The following is a 26,299-nucleotide window of genomic DNA, read 5'->3' as shown; positions in this document are numbered from 1 at the left end:
GAACCTACGGCAGGAGCCCAGGATGGAACAAGGAACGTCAGGATCCTGGAGTCGACATCGGAGTTTTACGACAGCGTTGGATAGCCCTCTCTGATTGTCGGGACGACAATCTTGGAGAAGGGGGGCAGTGTTACGTCCCTGGTTTTCATCCCCTGAGCGCCTTCATTTCATCCCCCGAGCATCATCGCTAGAGGGTTGTTTATTAACAACCGGCGTGCGGATGTTTTCCGGCGCTATATTGAGATTTGGTCTAGCCGTCGCATCGTGCGGACGCTTCCGAGACCTTAGTACATTTTCCGCATATTATATGCATTCGTTATTATATTTCATCGTCTTTTTGTATTGGGTCGTGATATTAAAGTTCCTTGTTTTATTACGCGAGTCTATTTATTTCGGGCGCGTGAGTGAGTGAGTGCGAGTGAACCCCTTTTTGCGAGATATCGCAAAAGCCGTCCCGAGGACGTAACAATAATATAAAAGATAATCTATGTATGCCGAAACAATATAAATTGATGCCTAACAAGAGAGGACATCCAGAGGATGTATAAATATCCTCTAGATGTCCTGTGTACGTCTTTTGAACATGCATGTTGTTATATTTTTATAAGACTAATTCACTCGTTAATATTTAAAATAATAATTGATGTAAATCTTACCTTACAACGTTCTATCCTGCCACGACTGTAGATAATTGTCTGATAATAACTGCGTTTAATATATATATATGTGTGTATTTGTAGATGGAAATGTACATTGATGAAGAAATTAATTTGTGTCAACAAAGTGATATGACAATTAAAGAGCATTCTTTCCAAGAATCTTTCGAAGAAGAAAACATGATTCACAATTATACTGAATGTAACAATAAAAATAAAACTAGTGAATCTGAAGAAGACGAAGATGAACAGGATTTAGCTGAAGATGGAAATAGTTTATCTGAAAATGATGAACGATTATTTATCTGCGGATGAAGATGAACACTATTATTTATCTGAAGATGGAGATGAACTCGATTATTTATTTGAAGATGAAGATGAAAATGATTGTTATAATACTTTTAACAATAAAAATGACAATTTCTTTTATGACGATAATGGAGAGATTCATGAAAATTCTGATAATGAAGAAAATGAGAATCAAGAATATCAAAAACATTCGCAGGTAATTTTACAACACAAAGCCAAGTTCATTTTACATATCAGATGTGTGCACTAAAAAAATTAACATTTTTAAAAAAACATTCTTTTCTTTAAAAAGTATTCTTTTTTCCGATACATGTGATATGTGGAATTTGAACTTGACTGTGTCATATCTAGGGCGTTTTTTTAATTTATCGATTATTGTGAAAATTTTAAAATTTTATCTGTTCAGTTTGATATACCCTCTACCTGCATAGAATCAAAATTATGATTAGCGGACACCGTGTATATATATATATATATATATATATATATATATATATATATATATACGAGGGCGGTCCGATAAGTACTTAGCCTACAAAAGAAAAACGAAAATTTTGGAAAAGTGGCGATTTATTTCTCAACATAGTCTCCTTTTAGCTCGATACACTTGACCCAGCGATGCTCCAACTTCTTTAACCCATCTGAAAAATACGTTTTCTCGAAGTCTGCAAAGTAGGCCTCCGTCGCGGCGATGACCTCCTCATTCGACTCAAATTTCTGCCCGGCGAGTGACTTTTTCAAGTTTGGAAACAAAAAAAAGTCGCACGGGGCCAAATCTGGAGAATACGGTGGATGGGGCAGCAGTTCGTAGTGCAATTCGACCAATTTGGCCGTGGCGACGGCGGAGGTGTGAGCCGGTGCGTTGTCATGGTGGAAGAGCACTTTTTTCTTCGCCAAATGGGGCCGTTTTTTCTGCAATTCGGCGTCGAATCGGCCCAATAATTCGGCATAGTAGAGCCCTGTGACCGTTTTGCCCTTCTCCAGGTAGTCGATGTAGATCACACCTTGTGAATCCCAGAAAACTGTGGCCATCACCTTTCCGGCCGATAGGACGGTCTTCGCCTTCTTCGGAGCACGTTCGCCGGGTGAAGTCCACTGTTTCGACTGTTCCTTGGTCTCTGGTGTGTACCAGTGGATCCATGTTTCGTCGACGGTCACGAAACGACGCAGAAACTCCTTCGGATTGCGCTTAAACAGCGTCAAACACTGCTCTGAAATGGTCTCACGGTTGCGCTTGTTGTCCGGAGTGAGCAAACGTGGCACCCATCGCGCCGACAGCTTTCTCATGCCCAAAATTTCATGCAGGATATGACCCACGCGGTCTTTTGAGATGCCCACTGTTTCAGCTATCTCGCGCACCTTCAATCGGCGGTCTGCCAATACGAGATCGTGGATTTTTGTCACGTTATCCTCCGTGGTAGCCATTTTCGGGGCACCTGAGCGTGGCTCATCAAAAACCGACGTGCGACCACGTTGAAACTCGTTAAACCAATTTTTGACGGTCGCCATCGAAGGAGAAGAGTCACCGTACACAGCATCCAAGCGCTCTTTGATTTCGCTGCGCGATTTCCCTTCCAAAAACAAGAATCGAATCACCGACCGATATTGCTCTTTTTCCATTTTTCTAAAATCCGTGGACACGCTCGCTCCCACACGCGGTCAAAACAAAACTACGAGTCCGATTCGGTTGAAATTTTGACAGTAGCCGTCTACGAGAATGTACTACACGATAGTAAATCTCTCTTGTGATACTGGCACCATCGGGCGGTGAGGCTAAGTACTTATCGGACCGCCCTCGTATATATGTATGTCAAGCGGTAGTTGTCGGGACAATTTTTGGCGTGAATCGGCAGTTTCGAGGACTTTTGGTGTTTTTCAGGTCGGTCCTGAAAGCTGTATATGTTTATCAGTTTTAAGGACTGTTCTGAAAACTACCAATCTTTCATTTCTTTATATAAAGTCCTTAAAAGTACCAATAAATACAAAATTTTTATACTAAATATATACAACTGTTATTATTTGCAAGGTAAGCTTTATATATCCTGTATATATTTATGAATAATTTAGTTACAATACTAACTACTTGGTAAACCTTATATAAAGTGAATATATAGTCTTTTAGTACATCAAATATGCTAAGTTCTTATAACTGCCGTTGGACATGTTTGCAAACATAAATAAATGATTAAGGGAAAATTACAATTTTAGTTTGTTTTTTCAAAAAAGAATAATTAAGAATATTTTAAAATAGGATCAATATTTAGACATTTTGATATTTCCTTGTTCAAAATTAAGTGACCTGTAAACTGCTATTTTACTGCTATATATAAACTTCTTATGAACTACTAAAATCTCATTAATCTGTCGATCTGGAAAAATTGTAAGTTGATTGGCTACCGCATTATTTTTGTCGTGTGGCAAGCGTTGTCGCGTCATGTGTGCAGAAGCTATCATATGAATAAAAACAGAAGTGAATTATTTTCTTGAAGTTTTGGTAACATGCGAGTCTTGAATTTATAGTTTTCAGATTTATATATAAGATAAAATGGCAGTTTTCACATTTATATATAATAGTAAAATGGCAGTTTTCAGACCGTTGAATTTTCGTTAATAGAAGACTAAAATTATTGAATCTTTTTAAATAATTACATTAATAGATATTTGCCCATCATAAAAAACAATGACTTTCGTAATTTTTTAAAATAAAATTTATTTCCTATGAATTCTCCATTCAGACCCGATTTCGTTCTGTAGATTGACAAAATCCGATGAACATTGTGGATTATGTTAATCCGATAGTGCGCCAAATACTGATAATAAAATATAAAGCTAAACGTGTAGCATGAACTTCATTAAGTATTGAAATTACGTCTAGAAAGCCGAAAGTATTAAAGTTCATGCTCAAATGGCAGTTTTCATATTTATATATAATAGTAAAATGGTAGTTTTCACATTTATATATAATAGTAAAATGGCAGTTTTCAGACCGTTGAATTTTCGTTAATAGAAGACCAAAATTAATGAGTCTTTTTAAATAATTACATTAATAGATATGTGCCCATCATAAAAAACAATGACTTTCGTAATTTTTTAAAATAAAATTTATTTCCTATGAATTCTCCATTCAGACCCGATTTCGTTCTGTAGATTGACAAAATCCGATGAATATTGTGGATTATGTTAATCCGATAGTGCGCCAAATACTGATAATAAAATATAAGGCTAAACGTGTAGCATGAACTTCATTAAGTATTGAAATTACGTCTAGAAAGCCGAAAGTATTAAAGTTCATGCTCAAATGGCAGTTTTCATATTTATATATAATAGTAAAATGGTAGTTTTCACATTAATATATAATAGTAAAATGGCAGTTTTCAGACCGTTGAATTTTCGTTAATAGAAGACCAAAATTATTGAATCTTTTTAAATAATTACATTAATAGATATTTGCCCATCATAAAAAACAATGACTTTCGTAATTTTGTAAAATAAAATTCATTTCTCATGAATTCTTCATTCAGACCCGATTTTATTCTGCAGATTGACAAAATCCAATGAGCACAGCTAACGTTGTGGATTATGTTAATCCGATAGTGCGCCAAATACTGATAATAAAATATAAAGCTAAACGTGTAGCATGAACTTCATTAAGTATTGAAATTACGTCTAGAAAGCCGAAAGTATTAAAGTTCATGCTCAAATGGCAGTTTTCATATTTATATATAATAGTAAAATGGTAGTTTTCACATTTATATATAATAGTAAAATGGCAGTTTTTAGACCGTTGAATTTTCGTTAATAGAAGACCAAAATTATTGAGTCTTTTTAAATAATTACATTAATAGATATTTGCCCATCATAAAAAACAATGACTTTCGTAATTTTTTAAAATAAAATTCATTTCCTATGAATTCTTCATTCAGACCCGATTTCGTTCTGTAGATTGACAAAATCCGATGAACATTGTGGATTATGTTAATCCGATAGTGCGCCAAATACTGATAATAAAATATAAGGCTAAACGTGTAGCATGAACTTCATTAAGTATTGAAATTACGTCTAGAAAGCCGAAAGTATTAAAGTTCATGCTCAAATGGCAGTTTTCATATTTATATATAATAGTAAAATGGTAGTTTTCACATTTATATATAATAGTAAAATGGCAGTTTTCAGACCGTTGAATTTTCGTTAATAGAAGACCAAATTATTGAATCTTTTTAAATAATTACATTAATAGATATTTGCCCATCATAAAAAACAATGACTTTCGTAATTTTGTAAAATAAAATTCATTTCTCATGAATTCTTCATTCAGACCCGATTTTATTCTGCAGATTGACAAAATCCAATGAGCACAGCTAACATTGTGGATTATGTTAATCCGATAGTGCGCCAAATACTGATAATAAAATATAAAGCTAAACGTGTAGCATGAACTTCATTAAGTATTGAAATTACGTCTAGAAAGCCGAAAGTATTAAAGTTCATGCTCAAATGGCAGTTTTCATATTTATATATAATAGTAAAATGGTAGTTTTCACATTTATATATAATAGTAAAATGGCAGTTTTTAGACCGTTGAATTTTCGTTAATAGAAGACCAAAATTATTGAGTCTTTTTAAATAATTACATTAATAGATATTTGCCCATCATAAAAAACAATGACTTTCGTAATTTTGTAAAATAAAATTCATTTCCCATGAATTCTTCATTCAGACCCGATTTCGTTCTGCAGATTGACAAAATCCGATGAGCACAGCTAACATTGTGGATTATGTTAATCCGACAGTGCGCCAAATACTGATAATAAAATATAAAGCTAAACGTGTAGCATGAACTTCATTAAGTATTGAAATTACGTCTAGAAAGCCGAAAGTATTAAAGTTCTTGCTCAAATGGCAGTTTTCAGATTTATATATAATATAAGTAAAATGGCAGTTTCCAGATCTATATATTACTGCGAAATGGCAGTTTTCAGATAATTTAATTTTAATCTTCCTTGAACCATTTTTTGTTTTTTAACAGTTTTTATAAGAATTTAATAGTTTTGTTTTCAATGTCATATTTAAAATTATGAGACCTGAAATCTGCTCTAACATATAATATAATTTTGAAGAAGTGGTTGGTTTCAGAACCTGCATTTTTATTCAAAATTTTACCCTGCTTCTACTTAATACTGGATTTTAGTACTTTATTACACTTAGGATTAACGTAATTTTTCATATAATATTAAAAAATTTTTGGTAAAATAAATTATTTTTGTTTTTTATTAAAAAAATGAATAGTTTGTAAATTGCCTTTTCTATAAAGAATAATTCGGTTAAAAGGTAGAATTGAGGACTTGCGAAAAAATTGTATATAATTTTGATAATTTTCTTTTTTACAACACAAAATTAATGAAAAACTACTAGTAAGTGTAAAATCTATAAAATACAAGCATTAAATAAAATGATATATATCGCTTTAGTTAAATAAATAGTTGACCTGGTAAGTGCCAATCCGTATAAATTTTAAAATATTGCCAAAATTACTGCCTTTTTTTGACGAAAAAGTATTCCAGACAGAATTTACTACGCTATTATCCACAAATATGTTTTTAGAAAACGTCCTGAAAACTGCCTTTGGACGTACATATATATATACATATATATGAAAATAGACCGTGTATATACATACGCATATATTTTCTTGCAGGAACACATAGAATTTCCCATATATGAAGGATGTGATTTAAGTAAAGAAGAAAGCCAATTATTAGTAATGAGTATGGCAGTTAAAAACAGATTGACTGACACTGGATTACAAGCTTTGCTTCAAATTATTGATTGTCATTTGCCATTTAAAGTACACCACTCAAAGTATCATTTTCTACAGTTATTTCCAAAGGTGATTTCTTGTAAATATTATTTTTGTCCAACGTGTTTTACTATATTGACATTTCATCATGATATTATTATTGAATGTAATAATTGTAAAGAACGTTACGAACAAATCCAATTGCAAAAAAATTTTAATTTCTTTTATCATTTTCCACTAAAGCCGCAGTTGATTGAATTATTAAATTCCAAATTATTTACACAATGTAGAAAAACTTGTCCCATTGAAAGTGATATCGTAGATGGAACACTTTATCGTCATTTAAAAGAACAAAATGTTATATGCGATAACGATATTACTATTCAATGGAATACAGATGGTGTAGAAATATTTGAATCATCCATGTACAATATATGGCCCATTCAAGTATGTATAAATGAATTACCATACCGACTTAGAAGAGAAAATATTTTGCTTTGTGGATTATGGTTTTATAAGAAAAAACCACCAATGGATTTGTTCTTGCGTCCATTCATAGATGAACTTTTGGAATTACAAACCAATGGGTTTTGGTGTGCCGCATTTGGACACAGAGAACCTATACTCATAAAAGTTTATGCACTTCTCGCAACTGTAGATACGGTAGCTAGACCACTTATTCAAAATATAAAACAATTTAATGGTATATATGGATGTTCCTATTGTCTCCATAAAGGGGAACAAATTTCAATCAGAAGAAGTCAGACACGTATATATTTTGGTGATAAAAAAGCAATGCGAAGAATGAAGCAACATTACAAATATGTTGAGAAAGCTATTAATAAAGGAATACCAATAAAAGGTGTTAAAGGGCCTTCAATAGTAATGCTTTTACCTACTTTTCATATTATTCATTCTTTTCCATCAGAATATATGCATTCAGTTTTATTAGGTGTCACAAAATTATTTGGAACATTGTGGTTTGACTCAGCTAATAGTAATAAAGATTGGTATTTAGGTTTAAGAGTGTAACAACGCCTCCGCGTCGTTCCCGACCGTCCATCCGTCGGAAGGCTGCGCCCGGCGAACACCGGCCGGGCAGGGCAGCAGGCGCTGAGCGCCACATTTAATTATTCAACCGTTAAACACGGTTCCCCGAAAACGCCCGACGCGCGCCGAAATAAGCCGAGGATTATCACCCCCACTCCCTCTCCTTCGATCCAGCCTCCGATCCCGTTACTCGATCCATATAAAAAGAGAGCTCGCGATAAGAGCTCTCTCAGATACCGTTCCGACTCCGTCGTATCGGAGAATCCTTCCGCCCGGAAAAAGAGCCCGAGGTAGACGCGTACGCTGCCTCTGCGGAGATAATCTCCGTGCTCCGAACTTCCGGCTTCCGCCTCCACCGTCCCCCGACTTCGAGGTAGAGGGTACTCTGTCTCCCCCGAGCTATTCTCGGGAGTCCGGGGTTTCCGACCGCACCCCGCAAACAGCGCGCTGACGTCAGCGGGTGGAGCTCCGCCGCCTTCGTCGAGGGTTCTCGACCGTCAGTGCGTTCCTTCCCCCGCCACCCATACGGACGGCCGTGACACGCCGATTCGTCGCGTCCACGCCGAAATCACGGTCCGCGAAATCCGACTAATACGCGCGCCGTTCGATTGCGCTCTCTTCGATATATCGAAGAGAGCGGCCGCTCTCAGCTGACGCGTTTTTCTACTCGCGCCGACTCGCGCCGCGACAACACCGAGCGCCCCGCTCGCCGCACCGACCCCGCGTCTCGCGGGCGACGTAAACACTCCGAAGCGATTTAAAGACCCGCATAATACACGGGCTTTAACGACCGGCGTTACACACCCACACACGCACACACACGCACACTTGTACATACAGACACCTAAATTAATAAATTACTGTTGTTACCAATAACCGTTACGTTCGTTGTCTCACCCTTTTTACGAGCCCTGATCCCGACCGAGTTATTCCGAGCTCGCGAAAAGCGACCGTTACATTTGGCGCCCGAACAGGGACCGTTTCGTCCGTTGTGAGACACGAACCTTGCGGTTGTATTGCGCTCGCGCTGTTTTTTTTGTTTCGTCCGCATTTTCTTTTGTTTCTTTCTCCCGGTCACGAACACCGAACCCACGGTCACGCCACGATGCCGAAAGCGTGGATTTACCGCGTACCGAAGGAACAATTAGTTTCGATCGTCACCGCGGCCGGCCTCGACGCAACCGGCACCCTCGATGACCTCCGTAGGCGCATGAGCCGTCACATCGACGAAAACTTTGCCGAATACGCGACTGCGGAAGACGACGGGGCTGAACTCCTCACCCTGCCGCCGGCCATCCATGTGCGGCCCCCGACACCGCCGCCTGGGGGGGACCGCAGGGGGCCCCTGCCGTCCGATGACGCGAAGGTCATCAACCAGATTCGGAAGTGGGGATGCCCTTTCGACGGACGCGACCCCGTGGCCTTCCTTGAGCGCGTCCGCGAACTAAACGCCGGTTACGGGTACACCGGCCGACAGCTACTTAGGGCGTTACCCGAACTCTTACGCGGCGATGTCCTGCTGTGGTACCGCAATACGCGCGACAACTGGTCCGAATGGCACGATTTCGAACGCGATTTTAACGCACACTTCCTACCGCGACGATACAAAGCCACGCTCCGCCGCGAAATTCTGGAACGCCGGCAAAAATCGGGGGAAAAATTCGCTACGTACGCCACGGTGATGATGACGCTGATGCGTCGCGCGGGCGGTTTCTCTCGCGGCGAGCAGCTCGAACGCATTTATGAGAATATGCATCCCGAGTACAAGTTCTACGTGCGGATTGACGACGTGGCGAACCTGTCGGAACTACATGACCGCGCCGCGGAATACGAAGACATCGAGCAGGAACGGAGTCAGATGCGGAAGAGCGAGAAACCAACGAGCGAACGGCCCTCCGTAGCAGCCGTATATAATCGCGAGGAAAGTTGCTGGCGCTGCAAGCAGCGCGGACACACCCGGTTTAACTGCAAGCGCCCCGCGAAGAAATTTTGTTCGCAATGCGGACGCGATGGGGTACTCACCTCGCAGTGCCACCCACCACGAACGGGAAACGCCAACGGGGCCGAGGCCGAGCGGACCGGCACTCGCCCCGACACCAGCATCGCGACGTAACTTTCTCGCCGCGATCCCACCTGACTGTCCGCATACACGGGAGGCCCTTCAAGGCCCTGCTAGATTCGGGGGCCGAGATTTCGTTCATCAACACCGCCACGGCCGAAGCCGTTCGGACCTGGGGCTACGTAGAGGGCACGAACGCCGGGCAAGTGCAACTGGCCGATGGCACATACGCGGAAATACCCGGCTATGTGACACTGCCGATTCAAGTCCGAGACCGCACCTACCGACACGAATTCGCCGCATCCTACCGACTCTCGACAGCGAGTTACTGATCGGCATCGATCTATGGGGAAAGCTCGGGATCACCATCACCCCACCGCGCGCCGACCCGTGTCAGCACACCCCGCAGTGCAGCTTGACCACTGGACTCGCGAGCCGCACGCCGGCCGAGGACCGCCGCCTCACGACCTTACTACAGCACGAACTCGCGTTATTTGAAGACGTCCGCGGGCCAACGACCCTCGCGCGGCACCACATCCGGTTAAAAAGTCCGACGCCGATCAAGCAACGATACCGCCCTCGTAACCCCGCGATGCAGGCCGTTATCGACGCCGAAGTGGCAAAGATGGAGGAGGCCGGGATTATCGAACCCTCCAAAAGCACGTGGAGCTCACCCATTGTGGTCGTCCGGAAAAAGGATGGCAAACACCGGTTTTGCATCGACTTTCGACGCGTGAATGACGTCACGGATAAGGACGCGTATCCCCTGCCGCAGATTACCGCGACCCTCGACAAGTTACGAGGAGCCCGTTACCTCACCACGCTCGATCTCAAGAATGGCTACTGGCAGGTACCGCTCGCGCCGGAGAGCCGTCCGATTACCGCGTTCACTATTCCCGGGAGGGGGTTAATGCAGTTCCGGGTGATGCCGTTCGGCTTGCATTCCGCGCCGGCTACGTTCCAACGCCTGCTCGATACGGTTCTGGGACCGGAACTCGAGCCCCACGTATTCGTGTACTTGGATGACATTATCATCATCAGCCGCACCTTCGACGAACATCTCGAGCTGCTCACCGAGGTTTTCCGCCGGTTGCGCGACGCACGATTACGGCTGAACCCCGAGAAGTGCAAATTCTGCGTCGACCAGTTGAAATATCTCGACCACGTAGTCGATGGACACGGGATTCGAACCGACCCCGAAAAGGTCAGCGCCGTCGCGAACTGCCCCGCACCGCAGAACATTCGGCAAATCCGGCAATTCCTGGGCGTCGCCTCGTGGTACCGCCGTTTCGTGCCGGATTTCTCCACGACCGCCGCGCCTCTCACCCGATTAACGCGGAAAAACGCCCGGTGGAAATGGGGGGACGAAGAAGACGCCGCGTTTCTCGCGCTGAAAAACCGCCTAATCGCCGCCCCCATCCTCGCGTGCCCCGACTTCGCATGCCGCTTCTACCTGCAAACCGACGCCAGTAACCACGGCCTCGGAGCGGTCCTTACGCAGTTTTCCGAGGAAGGCGAACGGGTCATCGCGTACGCGAGCCGCACCCTCAACGGCGCGGAAAGCAATTACAGCGCTACGGAATTGGAATGCCTGGCCATCGTGTGGGGCATCCAGCGGATGAAAGGGTATCTGGAGGGCTACGCCTTTACCGTCGTGACCGACCACCAGTCACTCAAGTGGCTCCAACGTTTGGACTCCCCGACCGGCCGCCTCGGACGCTGGGTTTTCGAACTCCAGCAATACGAGTTCGACGTTAAATACCGCCGCGGAAAACTCAATCGCGTGGCCGATGCGCTCTCCAGATGCCCCGAGGTCTGCGCCGCGCACCCGATCCGATGTCCCTGGTACCGCCGCCTTTACGACACCGTGACGCGACAGGCCTCAGCGCTCCCCGATTACCGCGTCGACAACGGAGTCCTTTACCGCCACATTCTCCACACGTTGAACTTCAAGGACGAGCCGACCGAGGTACAGTGGAAGCAATGCGTTCCGAAGAACCGACGGCGCGCCGTGCTGCAGCAGCTACACACCGCACCCACCGCGGGACACCTGGGGGTAGCTAAGACGGTCGCTCGTGTCGCGGAGGAATATTACTGGCCGGGGATGCTACGAGAAGCCGCGACCTTCGTGCGACAGTGCGAAACCTGCATGGCGCACAAAGCCTTGCAACAAAAACCCGCCGGGTATATGCACGCCGTAGACGTCCGACAACCGTGGGAGCAAGTCACGATCGACCTAGTCGGCCCACTACCCAGATCACGAGCCGGACACACCTGGCTTTTTGTGATGCAGGATCGCTTCACGAAATGGACCGAGCTCGTGCCGTTACGCAAGGCGACCGCCGCCGCCGTCACCGACGCGCTGACCACCCGTATTGTCCTGCGCCACGGGCAACCCGATCGCATTATCTCCGACAACGGCACCCAGCTCATCTCCGGCCAGCTCACCGCTCGCCTAACGGCCCTGGGGATCCAACATCGCACCTCACCCGTCCGCGCGCCTCACTGCAACCCGGTGGAACGAACGAACCGCGTAATCAAAACCATGATCGGGGAATATGTCGGACGAGACCATCGAGACTGGGATGCCCGGATCCCCGAATTGCAGTTCGCCTACAACACGGCGTACCACGACGCCACGGGATACACGCCCGCATACTTAAATCACGGCCGGGAACTGCGACGCCCGGAAACGACCGAACGACGACCGACCGCCATCGACGAGCCGGATATAGTCGCTCAGCACCTCCGCGACGCCTATCAACTTGTGCAAGTGCACTTAGCCAGGGCGTTCCAACGCCAGGAAAAATATTATAATTTGCGACGACGACCGTGGCGACCGAAACTCGGCGACATCGTCTGGAAGAAACAGCATCCGCTGTCACGAAAGGCAGACGCATTCAATGCCAAATTAGCACCCAAATATGTTGGCCCGCTCACGGTACGCCGCATCGTCTCACCCGTAATCGTCGACCTGAAAAGCGCCCACGGCAAATGGTACCGCCATGTACACATCCAGGATTTAAAGCCAGGCCACAATAACAAACCTAACACCGCTAACGGAAACGGGGAAAGAATAAACAATAACACCGACGACCCCGACAATCAGGATGAGGACGACTCCGAAAAATAACGAGCTCACTTTGGTTCGAAACCTTCGAGAACGACCATGGAAAAGGATATCATCCAAGCCATCAACGAGCTCCTGGGCGACTCGACCGATGACGAGGGCCTCGACACGCCGCCGAGCGCCCCTGCTAGACCAGCACCCTCCCGGCCGCCCCGCGTGGGCACGATTGTGCAACGCTCCGACCGAGCCAACCAGCGAAAGCGGGAAATGCTGCTGCAGCAACCACCACCGCTGCCGAAACGACCAGCACGCCAGCCGGCCCCTCCGGAGAGGACCGTAGCGCCACGGCCGACGCTACAAATGCCGACCGGACCCGTAACCCCGCCGCCGATTCCGTACCAGGTCGCTCCTGGAATGGTGGTGGAGGTACCGCATTTCGCGGTATTCGTATCCCGCCGCTACAAGTTCCGATCCGCGGAACAAGGATACTGGATCCTGCGGTTTTCGCGACGCGGCGAACTCCGGTATCACCGCCGCATTCGCTAAAAGCTGCCTCAAATTCAGGCACTGCTAAGGGGGGGGGGTGATGTAACAACGCCCCCGCGTCGTTCCCGACCGTCCATCCGTCGGAAGGCTGCGCCCGGCGAACACCGGCCGGGCAGGGCAGCAGGCGCTGAGCGCCACATTTAATTATTCAACCGTTAAACACGGTTCCCCGAAAACGCCCGACGCGCGCCGAAATAAGCCGAGGATTATCACCCCCACTCCCTCTCCTTCGATCCAGCCTCCGATCCCGTTACTCGATCCATATAAAAAGAGAGCTCGCGATAAGAGCTCTCTCAGATACCGTTCCGACTCCGTCGTATCGGAGAATCCTTCCGCCCGGAAAAAGAGCCCGAGGTAGACGCGTACGCTGCCTCTGCGGAGATAATCTCCGTGCTCCGAACTTCCGGCTTCCGCCTCCACCGTCCCCCGACTTCGAGGTAGAGGGTACTCTGTCTCCCCCGAGCTATTCTCGGGAGTCCGGGGTTTCCGACCGCACCCCGCAAACAGCGCGCTGACGTCAGCGGGTGGAGCTCCGCCGCCTTCGTCGAGGGTTCTCGACCGTCAGTGCGTTCCTCCCCCCGCCACCCATACGGACGGCCGTGACACGCCGATTCGTCGCGTCCACGCCGAAATCACGGTCCGCGAAATCCGACTAATACGCGCGCCGTTCGATTGCGCTCTCTTCGATATATCGAAGAGAGCGGCCGCTCTCAGCTGACGCGTTTTTCTACTCGCGCCGACTCGCGCCGCGACAACACCGAGCGCCCCGCTCGCCGCACCGACCCCGCGTCTCGCGGGCGACGTAAACACTCCGAAGCGATTTAAAGACCCGCATAATACACGGGCTTTAACGACCGGCGTTACACACCCACACACGCACACACACGCACACTTGTACATACAGACACCTAAATTAATAAATTACTGTTGTTACCAATAACCGTTACGTTCGTTGTCTCACCCTTTTTACGAGCCCTGATCCCGACCGAGTTATTCCGAGCTCGCGAAAAGCGACCGTTACAAGAGTTACTGAATTCAATGATAAATTATTGGCTATACGGCCTCCATGTGAAATTACAAGAACGCCACAATCCATAAAAAATAAAAAATGGAAGGCAAACGAATGGAAATCTTTTTTGTTATATTATTCGCTCATTTGCTTGATTGATATAATGCCACAGAAATATATTAAACATTGGTCACTGTTTGTATATAGCATCTATATTTTTTCCAAAACGAAATTTACAGACAATGAGTTTGATAAAGCGGAAAGAGCACTTCATCAATTTATTTTAAATATCGAGGTACTCTATGGAAAAGAAAACATGAAGTATAATGTACATATGATGCTTCATATGTCAGACTATGTAAGAAAATACGGTGCTGTATGGGCGTGGTCGGCATTTCCGTTTGAACATTTTAATGGTATAATAGCAAAAATGTTTCATGGAAGTCAATGCGTGCCATTACAAATTTGTTAAAATTATTCCAGAATAAGATATATAAAAAAAAATTCAGAAATCTTTAGTAAGCCTAATCTTTAGTAAGCCTAGTAGTAGAGAAGGAAAAAAATTGTTTAAAAATATAATGAAAGAAACTAAAATTATAAAATGTATAAAATATGGAGATGATTTGAGAATATTTGAAAAACCTGCAGATATAACTTTATCATTGTCTCAAAAACTGTTGATTGAACAGTTATTACAACAAACAATAACAGAAAACGTTAAGTTATTTTATAGATTTTCTTATAAAAATACTCTTTATCATAGTTGCAAATATTCTCGCCTTATTAAAAGGAACAATAGCACAGTAATATTACATAACGGAGAACTAATGATAATTTCAGGTCTAATTTTAATTAATATACTAGAACCAAAAACAACACACTACTATATTGTCCTTGGTAAAAAATTACAAATACTAGACGAAGAACTTTGTAAATACAAAGGTATATCAACGAAAATGTTTTCATTTATAGCACGAGAAACAAATAATGATGTTTCTTGTTTTCCTTCAGACTTTGATAAAAAGTGTTGTAATATACTTTATAAAGAAGATAAATTATACATTGTGCCTTTGGTAAATACTGTAGAAATTGATTAATCAATATTTTTTATTATATTAATCATAAATAATGTAATTCTTTTTATATATTCTTGTATGTGTTTAGTATAAATAATATGTATTGTATTGTAAACATAAAAAGTTGAAGTATGTATTTTTTTAATTTCATAAATTGTATTACAACTTATTATTCTGTCTATAAATCTCGACCGATAATACTTTTGTATTTCAAAATGTTTTATATTATATAATATTATTCAACATGCATTGTAATAATATTTCTGAAATACAAATATATTAAATCTGATTACAGTCGTACTTTGTCATTGAAGTATAAAAATCGAATAATTCACAAATAGTTTTGGTATAAGTGTTCAATAGTTCTTGACGAAAATACTACAGGGAATGACACTACACTTCACGAATAGGTTTTCAATAGTTTTCTAATAGTGTTGTAATACGTATACAGTAGTATTCCAGTATTTTTCAGTAGTGTTTAAATAGTTTTTCTATATTGCTCTCAGTAGTTTTCCAGTATTTTTTAAAATAGTTTCCTTATAATTTTTTTTCATACGGGTAACCTCCGGTTTACGCCAAAAATTTTCTTTCTTTATGCTCTTTTAAACCATATCGTATAATGTAGAAGATTCTATTTAAAACGTTTGAGTTAGGGTTTACCTGGGGTATTCCCTTGGGGAGACAATCCTCACAATTCTCTTAAAAGAGTAGCCCCTCGAAATGATCAAACGCGTATTTTTCGGTTTTTCATAATTTTGAGCAGTTTCCGAAATATAGGGAATGGGGACAGACTTTATGGACACCCTGTATAATTACTATACTATTAATAATTTTATATCACTATCACTTTTTTCCATGTATTGCTCTAATATATTTTCATAATCGTTAATTACTTTATCATTTCTCTTCTTGTCACATTACATTCATATACGTACATACACTTATAAACATAAGATTTTGTCTCTTAAGCGTTTTACACATTTAAATGAATAATTGTACATGTGAATACCGCTTGAGGAACAAAATCACTTTGTGTATATGTGTGCAAGTATATATACGTATATATTACATATATATATTATAGATATGCATATATACGTATACGAGGGTGGTTTGAAAAGTCCGTGCAAAAATGAAAACTACTTAATTTTTCGGGATAAACTTTTTTTTATTTTTCAACGTAGTCTCCTTTTAGACTTATACACTTCGTCCAACACTGCTCCAGTTTGTTGATCCCTTCCAAATAATAAGATTGGTCCAACTCTGCAAAATAGGCATTCGTTTCCGCAATCACCTCCTCGTTTGAATAAAATCTCTTTCCCCCCAGCCTTCTTCATATTGGGGAACAAGTAGTAGTCCGAAGGAGCCAAATTTGGAGAATAGGGGGGATGCGGAACGAGTTGGAACCTTAATTCCATCAATTTTGCGGCTACAACTACAGATGAGTGAGCTGGTGCGTTGTCGTGATGGAAAAGGACTTTTTTGTGGGCCAATCGTGGACGTTTTTCTTGCAGCTCGGTTTTCAAACGGTCCAATAATGATGAATAATATGCACCTGTAATAGTTTTGCCCTTTTCCAAATAGTCGATGAGGATTATTCCTTGCGAATCCCAAAAGACAGTTGCCATAACTTTCCCGGTCGAAAGAACGGTCTTCGCCTTCTTTGGTGCAGACTCCCCGCTGGCAACCCATTGTTTGGACTGTTCCTTGGTCTCAGGCGTGTAGTGGTGTATGTTTCGTCCACAGTGACGAAACGACGCTTAAAGTCCTGTGGATTCCGCTGAAACAGCTGCAAACCGTCCTTGGAACACCTCACACGATTTCGTTTTTTGTCAACTGTGAGCAATCGCGGCACCCATTTGCGGATAGCTTTTTCATGCCCAAATGTTAATGCAAAATATTATGTACCCGTTCACTCGAGATGCCCACAGCACTAGCAATCTCGCGCACCTTCACTCTTCTATCATCCATCATCATATCATGGATTTTATCAATGATTTCTGGAGTAGTGACCTCAATAGGGCGTCCAGAACGTTCAGCGTCACTTGTGCTCATATGGCCACTCCGAAAATTTTGAAACCACTTATAAACTGTTCTAATCGAAGGTGCAGATTCACCATAATGTTTATCAAGCTTCTTTTTAGTCTTCTGAGGCGATTTGCCTTTCATAAAGTAATGTTTTATCAACATACGAAATTCTCTTTCATCCATTTTTTGGAAATCACTCGACTTTCTCGATTCAAACGAACGCCAAACACAAAGAAATAGACCGATCTGGCTGAAACTTGGTGTGTGTTCTTCCAAGAGATGCTACTAACTAAAAATAACCCCGATACGCATCAGTGGTGCCATCTCTCTGACTTTGCACGGACTTTTCAAACCACCCTCGTATATTAGTCTGAATCATGAAATAAGAGTAAGGAGACTTATCTATAAATTGAAAGTGACAAAAAATGTTTTGTATATGGCTAAATGGAATAATTTGGACCATTTCATCGCCATCTCAAAATTGTAAATGATAAATGATGAGACGAAAAGATTAAAAATGCATGGTCATAGCAGAATGTATAAATATGAAATTGAAAGAAAAACAAATAAATAAAAATAAAGTTACAAATCTTTAAAAGAAAATTTTCAAAATTTTATATTAATATATGTGTGTGTATATATATTATTGTGTATTTTATGTTTTATCATATTAAATTATATTATATATTTATTTAAATTTATTTTTTTTATTATTTTTTTTTATTTTATATTAAATTTTATATTAATTGTATTATAATATTGTTAATAACTAAATATTAATATTAATCTATTTGACATGCAAATAATATTAGGTTTTAAAAACTAAAAGTTTAGTTAAAGTTTATGCTAAAATAAATTCTATAATTTTTTTCCTAATATCATTGCGATTACAAAATTTATTGTAACTATACTCATTTAAAAAAATGTATTATCAAAATTATTTATCAACTAAACACTACACACTTACTAATTAATAACACAATTAAACATAACACTATATACATATACGATATTCAAGATGGCGATCTAATGATTCAAATTATTCTATATTCGGCAAACCTGGCCACGTAGGGAATATTTTTCGTGTGATCAACTTTTTTCTCTTTACTCTATCGAGATAACCCTCTTTAATCTTACTTTATGATCTGAATCTGACGAAAAAAAAAAAATAAAAATGAAAATGGTTACAATTTTGATATGATATTATCATTTCTCAGAATTAACTGCACCAATCTTATTGTAGTATAACTGTGTGCGACGGAACGAGGAGTCCGATATCAGGGACCAGAAAGGACAGTAAAGTTGACAATAAAGCGTAACGTTAACTCTCACAATTTAATTAAACTAACAAAATCTCCACAATAAAGAAACAATTAATAGGGTTCGATAACGATTACAAGAAATTGGCGTTCCGCAAGCTACGGTATTCGCGAGAAAAGAACTAGCTATCCTTTTTCTACGATTTTGAGTCGCACTCTATTCGCGTCGATAGTCTATTCGAAAAGAGTCGCAGCGGTCTCTCGAAGAGAGCTTTAATAACAATAGTCGAGAATCGTCGAGACGTTTTAGAATATTCTCAAAACCGGTTAAGGACGATAGGAGAATGACTATGTAATTTTTAACCAGTATAGCAGTAGATATACTATGCCGGTTCTAACTCAGGTCCTCTGAGGGGGGTGCGGGGCGCGGGGGGGATTCTCCGGGGCGAGGGGTATGACGTCACGCGGGGTGGGGGTATCTCGATGGTGCGGGGGCTGACGTCACGCGGGTGGAGAGGATGTTTCGACAAGGAGGGGGAGTTTTCTGAGTGCAATATTTGTAGATGGTATCTTTACGACTTTTTTATGAGGGTTCTTAGACATTTTCCCAAAAAGGTATAGAACAAGCGCCGATGATTGACTATTTTGTACCCTCGTTAGTATAATTTTATTATGGAAGCGCCGATGTCCGGCTGCTCGAACTTGTCAACGGAGCGTTCTAGAATCCATAAAACTATGTTTTTTTTCATTTTATGGACAGAATGTCCATTAAATGTCCATAAAATCATTAGGATATTACGGAAAGGAATGAAGATTTTAGGGCCAACGCTGCGACGAACATGTCAAACGTTATTTATAGGGGTGCAAATGTAAAAGCGTTGACGTTCGGCAGCTTTGTACCCTCGCGGAAAATCGGTCGTAAACGAAAGCGAAACATTTTTCTTAATATTTTTTAAGGAAGAATGCAACGTATCGGCGCCAACGTTCGGCAGTTTTGTACCCTCGCAGAAAATCGGTCGTAAACGAGAGCGAAACATCTTCCTTAATATTTTTAAGGAAGAATTGCGATAATTTTGAGAGGGATGGGGGTTGAAACTTATGGAGAGAGTCTGTCTCCGCGTCAAAAAGTCTTCAGCATTCATATAGTAAAGAGCTAAGTGTCCTGTGCGAAGTGTTAGTGGCATAGTAGTAAGAAAAAAAAATGGAAAATGATAATAATTTTGAAGTGATATTAGACGAGTCGTCTGACGAAGATCACGCGCTGTCGGATGACAGTAATTATATTAGTAATTGCAGTGAGGACCTTACGGATATTCACGACAAGGTAGTGGACAATTCACAAATCCTTGCGCTAAACGGACGTACAAAAGTTTGTACCATATACTTTTATTATTCGACGGGTACTGATCTAGCTCTATGTACTACATGTATGATCTCTATTCAAGACTTCGGACACATGTATGCTGTTCGGAAGCATGTGATTCAATTACACGACGCAGTGGAAAGTCGATCGTGCTGCAATTGTAAAAATCCATTGTATATAATAATTCCATGCGATATATGCCCTATTTGCACACAATAAACTTTGGGAGATTGTGCTGGGACACTTAAAGTGAAAATTCTAATAGACAATGAACATGTGGGACTGCGATGCAATGCTACCAATAAACAACCTTGGGCAATGGTATCCACATCTCAGAGACAATGACGATGTGAATGCGGAGCCAGTTTTTATTCCTTGTGAAAAATCGAAGAACATTCCAATGTCTTCGGTGGTGCAATTTTTAAGAGATCGAGAACTAGGTATACAAAAATGTGCGGATAATGTGCGAAATTTTCTACGAGGTTGTAAATGTCGACTAAGAGATACATACATGTGTGGTGGAAATAATTGCAAGCGTTCAGATTGGCCTGGACATAGTCGAGCGACATGTTTTGAGAATCGATTGCACGCCGGTCTTGATTTAATGTATTCAATTTATAAAAGTTATGGTGAAGGGTGTTATAGATATAAATCTACGAGATCAATAGAATGTAATACACCATCATCATCCGAATCGGAGGAGTCGCCAGAACATAATATTCTGAACTCAGACTTAGAAATCGATGAGCCGGATGTGAGGGACGAAGATTGAGAGTGTGTTGTAAGTATTTCTTTTTAATTTAAAAATTATTAAAATAATTAATAAAAAATTTGTTCTATCACAGAAGGGACCCCTCGCAACCACTTGGCCATCCTACTGCCACCCGGTCGCACCACCGCTTGCCGCCCGGCCGCCCTACCACCGTTGCCGCCACCACTGCCCAGCCGCTGCTCCTCCTCCGCTTGCCGCCGACACATTTAAAATTTTTATATTTTGTATTTTAAATTTATATTGTTTATCTATTTATCTTATTTGTATTTTTTCTTATATATTCATATTATATTATTATATTCTTATATATTCTTATATTTTAAATTTTAAATTCACACACACACAATTATAAATATTACACATACCTATTTTATGAATAAAAAAAAATTATTTTAAATATAAAAATACATATTTTACTTTAGAATAATTCCTCTCTTTCCCCCCCATTTATATTAAGAATATTATTATAAAAGAATTATTATTATTAATATTGGAAAAAAAACATTATTTAAAAAAAAAATTCTCTCTCTTGCGAACACCTCGCGCTCTCCTTCGCTGCATCATCTCTCGCGTGCGCCTCACGCTATCTTTGTCTCTCACGTTCACCTCGCGCTCTCTCTTTCTCTCCTAAGCGCTATCTCTCTAGCAGTCCCTAGCCTCGCGCTATCTTTTTCTTTCTTCGCCATGCCGATATTCGGCCGCCCTCGCGGTACTTCCCCTCCCCATCCCTATAAGGCGACGCGCTTTGGCGGTACTTCCGCCCTCCCCCTCCCCTGCCCATATGTGACGTTTCTTCCTCATTGTTTAGGAAGAATTCTTTTGCGATAATTTTGCCGACATTCGGCCGCCCTCACGGTACTTCCCCCACCCCTCCACCACCTGAGGGGATCTTGGGAGGTCGCGCTTATCGCAATGAACACGTCGGGACACGTGTTTTTTTTCGCGGTAAAAGACCGTGTTGTATTACGCGCCAATATTCGGCAGCCTTTGCAGAACCTTTCCCCTCCCCTAAGCGGAATTCTTTCTCATTGTTTAGGGAGCGCCGATGTCCGGCCGCTTGAATTTTTATAAACAAAAATGAGCGCCGATGTCCGCCGCTTTGTGTCAAAAGCGATAACGCGATGAAGGGAGATCACCTTTCTGATATGTAATTAAACAATCCGTTAATCATGAAGAGGGGAAGAAATGATTAGACGAAATATAAAAAGGACTGCTACCACTTCAAATCATAGTACGTAATTTGCAAGCGCACAGATACGTCGGTCGAAAAAAGAATAGCGGGTGCAAGTGCTCTATAGAACGTGATTTTAAAAAGTGTGGAAAAATGGAAAACATCGAGCAGACTGAACGCGACCTGTTGGAGCGGTCCCATCAAATCGCCACCTTGGGCGAGTATTTTGAATGGGCGCTGCGCTGCGAGGAATTTATCAAACTGCTCGAAGAAAACAGCCGTGTCAAGCGTCCGCGACTCTCCATTGGATATAGACAATCTTTGGTTGCTAGAATCGCGCGACCCGAGGGTGCAAAAACTCGATTGCAGAGACAGTTTATATCCAGTGGTGGTAATAACAGTGGCGACAATAACGCAGGAAGACTCGTTTGGCGAGAGATCGATACCGCGTTTGAAAATCGTATACTGACCGGTGCGGTGATTAACGCAGACTATATCGAACCGCGACAATTTTTGGAAGATGCTAGTAGTGTAGTACTCGAGCAAGTGCAAGACGTTATAAAAATACACAACTGTGTAAAAGTAAATACTGTGTTCAACGGTGAGTTTGTGACAGGTGATAAGCGCGCTAACAAAAGTATTAACACGAGAAATTATGAGCTTTTTCGCACGTCCGATTTACGCGAGTGGTATGAGCGGCACGTCATCGAAACCACATTGACGTCTCTCGAAGAGTTTCAGGAACGTGATAGCGGATGGGCATTGTCACGAATCCTCGATCTTACGGTCAACGTCAACAAGTGCAATCCTGCGCGCGGGATGCCATATTAAATTACCGCGAAAAATTATGACGAAGAGAGCGGTAATTAATGTGCTATCAATGGACAATGCGTGTTTCGCGTGGTCAGTGGTGGCCGCTCTGTACCCCGCTGAAAAATATACTGAGAGAACATCTTCATATCCGCACTATACGACGGTGTTAAATTTACAAAACATTGAGTTTCCGATAACGTTGAATCAAATAAAAAAGTTTGAACATGTAAACGATATCTCAATCAACGTCTACGGCATCGAGAGGAAGAAGGAATTATCAATTCTTCCGATACGACTCGCCGATCAGAAAAAAGAAAAACATGTGAATTTGCTGTACGTGGAGAAGGAGGACGACAACGTTGGACATTTCGTGTATATCAAAAATCTGTCTCGCCTCGTAAGCTCGCAACTGAGCAAACACAATGGTCAAAAATATATCTGTGATCGGAACATATATTTATTGCAAATTATATAATTGTAAATAAAATTGTAAATAAAATTGTAATTTTTTTTTCACAGATGCTTGCACTTCTTTAATTTGAGCGAAAAGTTGGAGGCTCACATTGTGGACTGTGGAGAAATGAATGACTGCGCTATCCGGTTACCAAGCGATAAAGATAAGTGGCTCGGCTTCGACAACTACAACAGAAAAGAGCGGCTTCCATTCATGGTGTATGCCGACTTGGAGTGTGTGCTGAGGAAGACATCGGAACACGTGTCATACTATCAACATCACGAGGTATTTAGCGTTGGATACTATGTGCAATGCTCGTACGATGAAACATTATCCGCATACAGATCTTATCGCGGTGCCGATTGTGTCGCGTGGTTCGCCAACAAACTCGAGGAATTAGCGCATCGCATAAAGGGTATTTTGTCTAATAATGTCCCCATGATAAATTTAACATCAGACGAGTGTGAAAAATTTCATAGCGCCACGCAATGTCACATTTGTGAAAAACCGTTTGCGCCGGATGATAATCGAGTACGCGATCATTGTCATTTGATCGGGCGATACAGGGGTCCCGCACACTCAAACTGTAATCTAAATTACAAAGACTCTTATGTCATTCCTGTAGTTTTCCACAATCTATCCGGTTATGATGCACATTTTATCATAAAAGAAATAGCTACCGCATACGAAGGACGTGTTGATGTGCTTCCAATAACAAAAGAAAAATACATTTCATTTACAAAGACTGTCAATAGTACCGACGACGACGACAAAGATCGGAAAGCTTGCATAAAATTACGATTCATCGATTCATACAAATTTCTCAGTGCTAGTCTTGACAAATTAGCATCTTTTCTCGATAAGAATAAGTTAAAAATTTTACGTTTTAATTTTTCCGCATTATCCGCTCACAATTTCGAATTATTGACGCGAAAAGGTGTCTTTCCATACGAGTACATTGACTGCGTGGACAAGCTGCAGGACACGCGTTTACCGCCGCGCGAATCGTTTTACAGTTCTTTAACCGGTGACACTGTATCCGAGAGCGATTACGCGCACGCTGAGAACGTCTGGAATCGATTCTCCCTTCGAACTCTTGGCGAATATAGCGATTTGTACTTAAAAACTGATGTCTTGTTATTAGCAGATATTTTTGAAAATTTCCGCGACACTTGCATCGCGAGTTACGGACTCGATCCTGCGTATTATTATACTCTTCCCGGGTATACATGGGACGCGATGCTAAAACATACAAATATTACGTTTGAATTGCTTACCGATATCGACATGGTTATGTTTATTGAACGGGGTATACGCGGTGGTCTAAGTCAATGCTCCAACAGATACGCGCATGCTAATAACAAGTACATGCAGTCATATGATTCATCGAAACCATCGTCGTACCTTATGTACTTCGATGTAAATAATTTGTATGGATGGGCAATGTGTCAACCATTGCCTTATGCCGATTTTCGATGGGTCGAAGACATTTCAAACTTTGACGTTAACGCGATCGCTCCGGATTCGCTCACAGGTTATATTCTCGAGGTTGATCTAGAGTACCCACAAAATAAACACACACACATTGACCTACCGTTCTGTCCGACGCGCGACAAGCCGCCCGGCAAGCGGGAAGATAAGCTCCTCGCGACGCTATATGACAAGAAGCGTTACGTCATACATTATCGCAACCTGCAGCAGTGTACACGTCACGGTCTTCGTATCGTAAAGATACATCGCGTATTACAATTTACTCAATCCGCATGGCTTCGCGATTACATCGAACTCAATACAAAATTTAGAACACAAGCGAAAAATGATTTTGAAAAAAATTTGTATAAATTGATGAACAACGCGGTATTCGGCAAAACTATGGAAAACGTTCGAAATCATGTAGATGTAAAATTATTGACAAAGTGGGACGGACGATACGGTGCGGAAGCGATGATCGCGAAACCAAAATTCCATAGCAGGAGCGTCTTTTCGGAAAATTTAATCGCCGTTGAATTACGTAAACTAGAAGTAAAATTTAACAAACCAATCTATGTTGGTATGTGTATACTCGATATATCAAAAGTGTGTCTATGTACGAATTTCACTATGAGTACATGTCACCGCTCTATCGTGAAAGATGTCGGATAATGTACACCGACACCGACAGTTTAATATATCACATCGAGTGCGACGATGTGTAGGAGAACATGAAACGCGATATCGCTAGATTCGATACGAGCGATTATCCAATTGACAACGCGTACGGTATAGCGCATGCAAACAAAAAGGTGCCAGGCTTGATGAAAGACGAGAATAACGGTGCGATAATGTCTGAATTCGTCGGGCTTAGAGCAAAAATGTACGCGGTGAGGGTGGACGGCAAAAAAGACACTCAAAAAGCAAAAGGTGTCAAAAGTAATGTCGTACTGCGTAGTATAACATTCGACGATTATACGCGATACCTGAATGAAGAGATTGAAATGACACGTCAGCAGTCATGTATTAGATCGAAATTGCACAAAGTGTATACCATCCGCGAGACAAAAATTGCTCGAAGTCCATACGACGATAAGCGGTATATTATACCTGATTCGACCGACACATTACCATGGGGACATTACCAGATACCCTTATAAAATATAATGTAGTATAATGTGTGTGTGTGTGTGTGTGTATGATATATTGTTATGTAACATATGTGTAATATATTGTAACGATTAAAGGAAAGGATGTATTAATAAAGATTTTGTATTTCATATATTTCATGTATATTTTATATATTTTATACGTTGTACACATTATATTTTTCTTAAAATAAATAGTCTATATGAATTAAATCACATTGTCCTTATGTATCCAAGAATTGTGTGAAT

At 41.7% G+C, this 26,299-nt stretch overlaps 3 pseudogenes; all 3 read left to right on the top strand.

Annotated features, from left to right (window-relative positions):
• Positions 1 to 921: 921 nt before the first annotated feature.
• Positions 922 to 7,321, top strand: LOC145933834 (uncharacterized; annotated as a pseudogene).
• Positions 7,322 to 13,040: 5,719 nt separating this feature from the next.
• On the top strand, positions 13,041 to 15,593 carry LOC145933833 (uncharacterized; annotated as a pseudogene).
• Positions 15,594 to 20,490: 4,897 nt separating this feature from the next.
• On the top strand, positions 20,491 to 24,082 carry LOC145933832 (uncharacterized; annotated as a pseudogene).
• Positions 24,083 to 26,299: the final 2,217 nt, after the last annotated feature.

Source organism: Prenolepis imparis, unplaced genomic scaffold (genome assembly GCF_030444845.1).
Source record: "Prenolepis imparis isolate NDT839.2.m4 unplaced genomic scaffold, iyPreImpa1.0 SCAF_3, whole genome shotgun sequence".
Lineage (NCBI taxonomy): Eukaryota > Metazoa > Arthropoda > Insecta > Hymenoptera > Formicidae > Prenolepis > Prenolepis imparis.
This window is presented reverse-complemented; position numbering and strand designations above follow the sequence as displayed.